This window comes from Drosophila persimilis, unplaced genomic scaffold, assembly GCF_003286085.1.
Source record: "Drosophila persimilis strain 14011-0111.01,24,50 unplaced genomic scaffold, DperRS2 tig00000191-arrow-pilon, whole genome shotgun sequence".
In the NCBI taxonomy this organism is placed as follows: domain Eukaryota; kingdom Metazoa; phylum Arthropoda; class Insecta; order Diptera; family Drosophilidae; genus Drosophila; species Drosophila persimilis.
Window position 1 is genome coordinate 2,480,512 of NW_020825298.1, and position 11,828 is coordinate 2,492,339.

Sequence of the window (11,828 nt, forward strand, 5' to 3'; positions counted from 1 at the left end):
GTCCTTCGCCCATCGGCCCATAAAGAGCCCAGATATAGCCTTCCAACGATTTGAATTTGCATATCATTAAAATACTGGTTTTTTCTGTAGGCTATATCTCGGCCATTTATGGGCCGATTGTGGCGAGGCATGTCTCCACGTGATCGGGAGAGTCCTGCGAATCGACTGCCATCGGAAAAAAGGACATCAATTTGTTCACGATTTTCGCGAAAAATCATGATGGTTACATCATGAAATTTGCAAAAAATCGGCCTCATTTTCGTAGTCGAGATTTTGACGCCGTTCGACAGTCTGAATCCTCACGATCTTGGGACAGTCGGTCCTTCGCCGATCGGCCCATAAAGAGCCGAGATATAGAACTCCAACGATTTGGATGTGCATATTATTAAAATACTGGTTTTTTCTGTAGGCTATATCTCGGCCATTTATGGGCCGATTGTGGCGAGGCATGTCTCCACGGGATCGGGAGAGTCCTGCGAATCGATTGCCATCGGAAAAAAGGACATCAATTTGTTCACGATTTTCGCGAAAAATCATGATGGTTACATCATGAAATTTGCAAAAAATCGGCCTCATTTTCGTAGTCGAGATTTTGACGCCGTTCGACAGTCTGAATCCTCACGATCCTGGGACAGTCGGTCCTTCGCCGATCGGCCCATAAAGAGCCCAGATATAGCCTTCCAACGATTTGAATTTGCATATCATTAAAATACTGGTTTTTTCTGTTGGCTATATCTCGGCCATTTATGGGCCGATTGTGGCGAGGCATGTGTCCACGTGATCGGGAGAGTCCTGCGAATCGACTGCCATCGGAAAAAAGGACATCAATTTGTTCACGATTTTCGCGAAAAATCATGATGGTTACATCATGAAATTTGCAAAAAATCGGCCTCATTTTCGTAGTCGAGATTTTGACGCCGTTCGACAGTCTGAATCCTCACGATCCTGGGACAGTCGGTCCTTCGCCGATCGGCCCATACAGAGCCGAGATATAGCCTTCCAACGATTTGAATTTGCATATCATTAAAATACTGGTTTTTTCTGTAGGCTATATCTCGGCCATTTATGGGCCGATTGTGGCGAGGCATGTCTCCACGTGATCGGGAGAGTCCTGCGAATCGACTGCCATCGGAAAAAAGGGCATCAATTTGTTCACGATTTTCGCGAAAAATCATGATGGTTACATCATGAAATTTGCAAAAAATCGGCCTCATTTTCGTAGTCGAGATTTTGACGCCGTTCGACAGTCTGAATCCTCACGATCCTGGGACAGTCGGTCCTTCGCCGATCGGCCCATACAGAGCCGAGATATAGCCTTCCAACGATTTGAATTTGCATATCATTAAAATACTGGTTTTTTCTGTAGGCTATATCTCGGCCATTTATGGGCCGATTGTGGCGAGGCATGTCTCCACGTGATCGGGAGAGTCCTGCGAATCGACTGCCATCGGAAAAAAGGGCATCAATTTGTTCACGATTTTCGCGAAAAATCATGATGGTTACATCATGAAATTTGCAAAAAATCGGCCTCATTTTCGTAGTCGAGATTTTGACGCCGTTCGACAGTCTGAATCCTCACGATCCTGGGACAGTCGGTCCTTCGCCGATCGGCCCATACAGAGCCGAGATATAGCCTTCCAACGATTTGAATTTGCATATCATTAAAATACTGGTTTTTTCTGTTGGCTATATCTCGGCCATTTATGGGCCGATTGTGGCGAGGCATGTGTCCATGTGATCGGGAGAGTCCTGCGAATCGACTGCCATCGGAAAAAAGGACATCAATTTGTTCACGATTTTCGCGAAAAATCATGATGGTTACATCATGAAATTTGCAAAAAATCGGCCTCATTTTCGTAGTCGAGATTTTGACGCCGTTCGACAGTCTGAATCCTCACGATCCTGGGACAGTCGGTCCTTCGCCGATCGGCCCATAAAGAGCCGAGATATAGAGCTCCAACGATTTGGATGTGCATATTATTAAAATACTGTTTTTTTCTGTAGGCTATATCTCGGCCATTTATGGGCCGATTGTGGCGAGGCATGTCTCCACGGGATCGGGAGAGTCCTGCGAATCGACTGCCATCGGAAAAAAGGACATCAATTTGTTCACGATTTTCGCGAAAAATCATGATGGTTACATCATGAAATTTGCAAAAAATCGGCCTCATTTTCGTAGTCGAGATTTTGACGCCGTTCGACAGTCTGAATCCTCACGATCCTGGGACAGTCGGTCCTTCGCCGATCGGCCCATAAAGAGCCGAGATATAGCCTTCCAACGATTTGAATTTGCATATCATTAAAATACTGGTTTTTTCTGTAGGCTATATCTCGGCCATTTATGGGCCGATTGTGGCGAGGCATGTCTCCACGTGATCGGGAGAGTCCTGCGAATCGACTGCCATCGGAAAAAAGGACATCAATTTGTTCACGATTTTCGCGAAAAATCATAATGGTTACATCATGAAATTTGCAAAAAATCGGCCTCATTTTCGTAGTCGAGATTTTGACGCCGTTCGACAGTCTGAATCCTCACGATCCTGGGACAGTCGGTCCTTCGCCGATCGGCCCATAAAGAGCTGAGATATAGCCTTCCAACGATTTGAATTTGCATATCATTAAAATACTGGTTTTTTCTGTAGGCTATATCTCGGCCATTTATGGGCCGATTGTGGCGAGGCATGTCTCCACGTGATCGGGAGAGTCCTGCGAATCGACTGCCATCGGAAAAAAGGGCATCAATTTGTTCACGATTTTCGCGAAAAATCATGATGGTTACATCATGAAATTTGCAAAAAAATCGGCCTCATTTTCGTAGTCGAGATTTTGACGCCGTTCGACAGTCTGAATCCTCACGATCCTGGGACAGTCGGTCCTTCGCCGATCGGCCCATACAGAGCCGAGATATAGCCTTCCAACGATTTGAATTTGCATATCATTAAAATACTGGTTTTTTCTGTAGGCTATATCTCGGCCATTTATGGGCCGATTGTGGCGAGGCATGTCTCCACGTGATCGGGAGAGTCCTGCGAATCGACTGCCATCGGAAAAAAGGGCATCAATTTGTTCACGATTTTCGCGAAAAATCATGATGGTTACATCATGAAATTTGCAAAAAATCGGCCTCATTTTCGTAGTCGAGATTTTGACGCCGTTCGACAGTCTGAATCCTCACGATCCTGGGACAGTCGGTCCTTCGCCGATCGGCCCATACAGAGCCGAGATATAGCCTTTCAACGATTTGAATTTGCATATCATTAAAATACTGGTTTTTTCTGTTGGCTATATCTCGGCCATTTATGGGCCGATTGTGGCGAGGCATGTGTCCATGTGTTCGGGAGAGTCCTGCGAATCGACTGCCATCGGAAAAAAGGACATCAATTTGTTCACGATTTTCGCGAAAAATCATAATGGTTACATCATGAAATTTGCAAAAAATCGGCCTCATTTTCGTAGTCGAGATTTTGACGCCGTTCGACAGTCTGAATCCTCACGATCCTGGGACAGTCGGTCCTTCGCCGATCGGCCCATAAAGAGCCGAGATATAGCCTTCCAACGATTTGAATTTGCATATCATTAAAATACTGGTTTTTTCTGTAGGCTATATCTCGGCCATTTATGGGCCGATTGTGGCGAGGCATGTCTCCACGTGATCGGGAGAGTCCTGCGAATCGACTGCCATCGGAAAAAAGGACATCAATTTGTTCACGATTTTCGCGAAAAATCATGAAATTTGCAAAAAATCAGCCTCATTTTCGTAGTCGAGATTTTGACGCCGTTCGACAGTCTGAATCCTCACGATCCTGGGACAGTCGGTCCTTCGCCGATCGGCCCATAAAGAGCCGAGATATAGAACTCCAACGATTTGAATTTGCATATCATTAAAATACTGGTTTTTTCTGTAGGCTATATCTCGGCCATTTATGGGCCGATTGTGGCGAGGCATGTCTCCACGTGATCGGGAGAGTCCTGCGAATCGACTGCCATCGGAAAAAAGGACATCAATTTGTTCACGATTTTCGCGAAAAATCATAATGGTTACATCATGAAATTTGCAAAAAATCGGCCTCATTTTCGTAGTCGAGATTTTGACGCCGTTCGACAGTCTGAATCCTCACGATCCTGGGACAGTCGTTCCTTCGCCGATCGGCCCATAAAGAGCCGAGATATAGCCTTCCTACGGCTTTAATTTGCATATAATTAAAATATTGGTTTTTTCTGTAGGCTATATCTCGGCCATTTATGGGCCGATTGTGGCGAGGCATGTCTCCACGTGATCGGGAGAGTCCTGCGAATCGACTGCCATCGGAAAAAAGGACATCAATTTGTTCACGATTTTCGCGAAAAATCATGAAATTTGCAAAAAATCAGCCTCATTTTCGTAGTCGAGATTTTGACGCCGTTCGACAGTCTGAATCCTCACGATCCTGGGACAGTCGGTCCTTCGCCGATCGGCCCATAAAGAGCCGAGATATAGAACTCCAACGATTTGAATTTGCATATCATTAAAATACTGGTTTTTTCTGTAGGCTATATCTCGGCCATTTATGGGCCGATTGTGGCGAGGCATGTCTCCACGTGATCGGGAGAGTCCTGCGAATCGACTGCCATCGGAAAAAAGGACATCAATTTGTTCACGATTTTCGCGAAAAATCATAATGGTTACATCATGAAATTTGCAAAAAATCGGCCTCATTTTCGTAGTCGAGATTTTGACGCCGTTCGACAGTCTGAATCCTCACGATCCTGGGACAGTCGTTCCTTCGCCGATCGGCCCATAAAGAGCCGAGATATAGCCTTCCTACGGCTTTAATTTGCATATAATTAAAATATTGGTTTTTTCTGTAGGCTATATCTCGGCCATTTATGGGCCGATTGTGGCGAGGCATGTCTCCACGTGATCGGGAGAGTCTTGCGAATCGACTGCCATCGGAAAAAAGGACATCAATTTGTTCACGATTTTCGCGAAAAATCATGATGGTTACATCATGAAATTTGCAAAAAATCGGCCTCATTTTCGTAGTCGAGATTTTGACGCCGTTCGACAGTCTGAATCCTCACGATCCTGGGACAGTCGTTCCTTCGCCGATCGGCCCATAAAGAGCCGAGATATAGCCTTCCTACGGCTTTAACTTGCATATAATTAAAATATTGGTTTTTTCTGTAGGCTATATCTCGGCTATACGCCAGCCGATCGGAATGCGGCATGTCTCCACGTGATCGGGAGAGTCCTGCGAATCGACTGCCATCGGAAAAAAGGACATCAATTTGTTCACGATTTTCGCGAAAAATCATGATGGTTACATCATGAAATTTGCAAAAAATCGGCCTCATTTTCGTAGTCGAGATTTTGACGCCGTTCGACAGTCTGAATCCTCACGATCCTGGGACAGTCGTTCCTTCGCCGATCGGCCCATAAAGAGCCGAGATATAGCCTTCCTACGGCTTTAATTTGCATATAATTAAAATATTGGTTTTTTCTGTAGGCTATATCTCGGCCATTTATGGGCCGATTGTGGCGAGGCATGTCTCCACGTGATCGGGAGAGTCCTGCGAATCGACTGCCATCGGAAAAAAGGACATCAATTTGTTCACGATTTTCGCGAAAAATCATGATGGTTACATCATGAAATTTGCAAAAAATCGGCCTCATTTTCGTAGTCGAGATTTTGACGCCGTTCGACAGTCTGAATCCTCACGATCCTGGGACAGTCGTTCCTTCGCCGATCGGCCCATAAAGAGCCGAGATATAGCCTTCCTACGGCTTTAACTTGCATATAATTAAAATATTGGTTTTTTCTGTAGGCTATATCTCGGCTATACGCCAGCCGATCGGAATGCGGCATGTCTCCACGTGATCGGGAGAGTCCTGCGAATCGACTGCCATCGGAAAAAAGGACATCAATTTGTTCACGATTTTCGCGAAAAATCATGATGGTTACATCATGAAATTTGCAAAAAATCGGCCTCATTTTCGTAGTCGAGATTTTGACGCCGTTCGACAGTCTGAATCCTCACGATCCTGGGACAGTCGTTCCTTCGCCGATCGGCCCATAAAGAGCCGAGATATAGCCTTCCTACGGCTTTAACTTGCATATAATTAAAATATTGGTTTTTTCTGTAGGCTATATCTCGGCTATACGCCAGCCGATCGGAATGCGGCATGTCTCCACGTGATCGGGAGAGTCCTGCGAATCAACTGCCATCGGAAAAAAGGACATCAATTTGTTCACGATTTTCGCGAAAAATCATGATGGTTACATCATGAAATTTGCAAAAAATCGGCCTCATTTTCGTAGTCGAGATTTAGACGCCGTTCGACAGTCTGAATCCTCACGATCCTGGGACAGTCGGTCCTTCGCCGATCGGCCCATAAAGAGCCGAGATATAGCCTTCCAACGATTTGAATTTGCATATCATTAAAATACTGGTTTTTTCTGTAGGCTATATCTCGGCCATTTATGGGCCGATTGTGGCGAGGCATGTCTCCACGTGATCGGGAGAGTCCTGCGAATCGACTGCCATCGGAAAAAAGGGCATCAATTTGTTCACGATTTTCGCGAAAAATCATGAAATTTGCAAAAAATCAGCCTCATTTTCGTAGTCGAGATTTTGACGCCGTTCGACAGTCTGAATCCTCACGATCCTGGGACAGTCGGTCCTTCGCCGATCGGCCCATAAAGAGCCGAGATATAGAACTCCAACGATTTGAATTTGCATATCATTAAAATACTGGTTTTTTCTGTAGGCTATATCTCGGCCATTTATGGGCCGATTGTGGCGAGGCATGTCTCCACGTGATCGGGAGAGTCCTGCGAATCGACTGCCATCGGAAAAAAGGACATCAATTTGTTCACGATTTTCGCGAAAAATCATAATGGTTACATCATGAAATTTGCAAAAAATCGGCCTCATTTTCGTAGTCGAGATTTTGACGCCGTTCGACAGTCTGAATCCTCACGATCCTGGGACAGTCGTTCCTTCGCCGATCGGCCCATAAAGAGCCGAGATATAGCCTTCCTACGGCTTTAATTTGCATATAATTAAAATATTGGTTTTTTCTGTAGGCTATATCTCGGCCATTTATGGGCCGATTGTGGCGAGGCATGTCTCCACGTGATCGGGAGAGTCTTGCGAATCGACTGCCATCGGAAAAAAGGACATCAATTTGTTCACGATTTTCGCGAAAAATCATGATGGTTACATCATGAAATTTGCAAAAAATCGGCCTCATTTTCGTAGTCGAGATTTTGACGCCGTTCGACAGTCTGAATCCTCACGATCCTGGGACAGTCGTTCCTTCGCCGATCGGCCCATAAAGAGCCGAGATATAGCCTTCCTACGGCTTTAACTTGCATATAATTAAAATATTGGTTTTTTCTGTAGGCTATATCTCGGCTATACGCCAGCCGATCGGAATGCGGCATGTCTCCACGTGATCGGGAGAGTCCTGCGAATCGACTGCCATCGGAAAAAAGGACATCAATTTGTTCACGATTTTCGCGAAAAATCATGATGGTTACATCATGAAATTTGCAAAAAATCGGCCTCATTTTCGTAGTCGAGATTTTGACGCCGTTCGACAGTCTGAATCCTCACGATCCTGGGACAGTCGTTCCTTCGCCGATCGGCCCATAAAGAGCCGAGATATAGCCTTCCTACGGCTTTAATTTGCATATACATATGTAATTAAAATATTGGTTTTTTCTGTAGGCTATATCTCGGCTATACGCCAGCCGATCGGAATGCGGCATGTCTCCACGTGATCGGGAGAGTCCTGCGAATCGACTGCCATCGGAAAAAAGGACATCAATTTGTTCACGATTTTCGCGAAAAATCATGATGGTTACATCATGAAATTTGCAAAAAATCGGCCTCATTTTCGTAGTCGAGATTTTGACGCCGTTCGACAGGGTGAATCCTCACGATCCTGGGACAGTCGTTCCTTCGCCGATCGGCCCATAAAGAGCCGAGATATAGCCTTCCTACGGCTTTAACTTGCATATAATTAAAATATTGGTTTTTTCTGTAGGCTATATCTCGGCTATACGCCAGCCGATCGGAATGCGGCATGTCTCCACGTGATCGGGAGAGTCCTGCGAATCAACTGCCATCGGAAAAAAGGACATCAATTTGTTCACGATTTTCGCGAAAAATCATGATGGTTACATCATGAAATTTGCAAAAAATCGGCCTCATTTTCGTAGTCGAGATTTAGACGCCGTTCGACAGTCTGAATCCTCACGATCCTGGGACAGTCGGTCCTTCGCCGATCGGCCCATAAAGAGCCGAGATATAGCCTTCCAACGATTTGAATTTGCATATCATTAAAATACTGGTTTTTTCTGTAGGCTATATCTCGGCCATTTATGGGCCGATTGTGGCGAGGCATGTCTCCACGTGATCGGGAGAGTCCTGCGAATCGACTGCCATCGGAAAAAAGGGCATCAATTTGTTCACGATTTTCGCGAAAAATCATGATGGTTACATCATGAAATTTGCAAAAAATCGGCCTCATTTTCGTAGTCGAGATTTTGACGCCGTTCGACAGTCTGAATCCTCACGATCCTGGGACAGTCGGTCCTTCGCCGATCGGCCCATAAAGAGCTGAGATATAGCCTTCCAACGATTTGAATTTGCATATCATTAAAATACTGGTTTTTTCTGTAGGCTATATCTCGGCCATTTATGGGCCGATTGTGGCGAGGCATGTCTCCACGGGATCGGGAGAGTCCTGCGAATCGACTGCCATCGGAAAAAAGGACATCAATTTGTTCACGATTTTCGCGAAAAATCATGATGGTTACATCATGAAATTTGCAAAAAATCGGCCTCATTTTCGTAGTCGAGATTTTGACGCCGTTCGACAGTCTGAATCCTCACGATCCTGGGACAGTCGTTCCTTCGCCGATCGGCCCATAAAGAGCCGAGATATAGCCTTCCTACGGCTTTAATTTGCATATATGTAATTAAAATATTGGTTTTTTCTGTAGGCTATATCTCGGCTATACGCCAGCCGATCGGAATGCGGCATGTCTCCACGTGATCGGGAGAGTCCTGCGAATCGACTGCCATCGGAAAAAAGGACATCAATTTGTTCACGATTTTCGCGAAAAATCATGATGGTTACATCATGAAATTTGCAAAAAATCGGCCTCATTTTCGTAGTCGAGATTTTGACGCCGTTCGACAGTCTGAATCCTCACGATCCTGGGACAGTCGTTCCTTCGCCGATCGGCCCATAAAGAGCCGAGATATAGCCTTCCTACGGCTTTAACTTGCATATAATTAAAATATTGGTTTTTTCTGTAGGCTATATCTCGGCTATACGCCAGCCGATCGGAATGCGGCATGTCTCCACGTGATCGGGAGAGTCCTGCGAATCGACTGCCATCGGAAAAAAGGACATCAATTTGTTCACGATTTTCGCGAAAAATCATGATGGTTACATCATGAAATTTGCAAAAAATCGGCCTCATTTTCGTAGTCGAGATTTTGACGCCGTTCGACAGTCTGAATCCTCACGATCCTGGGACAGTCGGTCCTTCGCCGATCGGCCCATAAAGAGCTGAGATATAGCCTTCCAACGATTTGAATTTGCATATCATTAAAATACTGGTTTTTTCTGTTGGCTATATCTCGGCCATTTATGGGCCGATTGTGGCGAGGCATGTGTCCACGTGATCGGGAGAGTCCTGCGAATCGACTGCCATCGGAAAAAAGGGCATCAATTTGTTCACGATTTTCGCGAAAAATCATGATGGTTACATCATGAAATTTGCAAAAAATCGGCCTCATTTTCGTAGTCGAAAGTAAAAGATACAGGAAGGATGATTTTTTAATTTTTTTATTCAACATAATTTAAATAAATAAACAAGGGGAACAAATTTTTATATAATATTTAAATCTGTCTATCTAACTAGTAGCCCTCGTAGTCGCTCAATTGTTTGCCACAGTCGAAGTGATTGTTGTCGATGGTCGAATGATGACGATGGCGTGTTAGGTTCGTACGATGGGATGCGCTTCTGTCCTGCTGGGGTATGATTCTGACTGGAATTGGGCTCGGTTTTGGATACGACTCTGTCTGCAGGAATGAAATCCTAGGGTGGATCTTTGCTGATATTTCTGCTGATTTCGGATGGGATGAATGAAGTGAACCCCTACGTCGATGCGAACTTCGGGCTCACTTTTGCTATTGCTGGAGAATAGTTATTCAGATCACCTCAGTTTCCTTTTTAGATTTTCCCGCCTTAAATTGGGAAACAGCGGGAACCTTTGTTGACTTTTTTCATATGCAAACTGAAACGTTCATTTTGAAACTTTCCATTCACTAGCCCGCCAATCGCTCTATTAGAGATACACTACTGGCCAAAATAATAAGTACATCGGTGTCGTGCTAGTTTGTTATGGAATAGCTCGAATGTTTGTAAGTGTATGGATGCCAATTGTTTATATTTGGAAAGGTTACAGTCTTGCCAATTATTTAAATCAAAAATTAAAGTGGGGAACCATCTTAATAAAATTCTATTCATACATTTTTGCAGAATGGGCATTTTTGGTCTGGCCAAAATAATAAGTACACTGGTCCCATTTATATATTTGAAAGGATTGGATAAGGATTTGGTCAAAGGATTGTTGTTTTTTATTGAGTTCCTTCATATTTAAGTACATGAGAGTTAAAAAAAATTCTTTAGATAGGCCGTACTCCTGAAGAAAGGAAGTTTTCCATAAGTCTTCAAAAAGAAAGGAACATTCTCCGGGAAAATGGCGAAAAGTCTTGGACGATCGGCATTTTTGGTTCAGAATACTTTCAAATCTAAAGTGCTTATTGAAAATCGAGGATGGAAGAAGAAATCTTCACAAACAACGGACACCCGCATCATCAGTCTTGCAAAAAAGGATCAGTTCATGTCTTCCAAGGCCAAATACGCTCAAATTGGGAAAGAAAAATCAGGTCTGATGGTTCGTCGGAGACTTCAATATATAGACCTAACAGGACGTATAGTCCGAAAAGTTCCCTTACTCCGAGTAAAAATTTTGAAGATGATGCAAAAAGTCGTTGAAAATCATTTGGCATGGTCTGGGTCAGATGGGTCTTAGAAGTGGAATAATATATTATTGAGAGATGAAACAAAAATAAATCTTTTTGATAATGACTCCAGAAGATGTATACAACGACCCAAAGGCAAAGAATTCGACTTCCGGTACACAAAGAAAATGGTTAAGAACGGAGACCGATGTATAGGTATCCGAGGCTATTTTTCTTGGCATGGCGTTGAGCCGGTACATCTCATAACTGATCATGTGATCCAATTCGGGTATAAAAACATATTGACAGTCATTATACAATCTTGAGCTGAGGAAAACATGCCCTTGAGATGGGTCTTTCTACCGGAAAATTACCCAAAGCACACCTTAAAGGTGGTGAAGGCTTGGTTTACGGGAAAAAATGTAAACGTTATGGCTTGGCTAAGTCAGTCTCCTGACTTAAAGCCATTTTAAAACCTTTGGGGTGACTTAAAACGTCGAATTGGTAAAAATTCTTTTCGAAAAGAAAAAGAATTGTGGAGAATTTGTGCATAAAACGTGGTGTGAGATTCCAGTGGAGACTTGCCCCAAACTTATTGCTAGTATGCCAAGAAGAATGGCCGAAATCATCCAAAATAAGTGTGGCTATATAGGATACTATTAAAAGATTATAAATTATAAGAAAAAAGTGTAAAAATTTTGATACGCTTTTAGTTTTTCGCTTTGGAGAATTGCTGTACTTATTATTTTGGCCAGCCCTTATCTATGATTTTAAGGTTTAATCGATCATAAAATATATA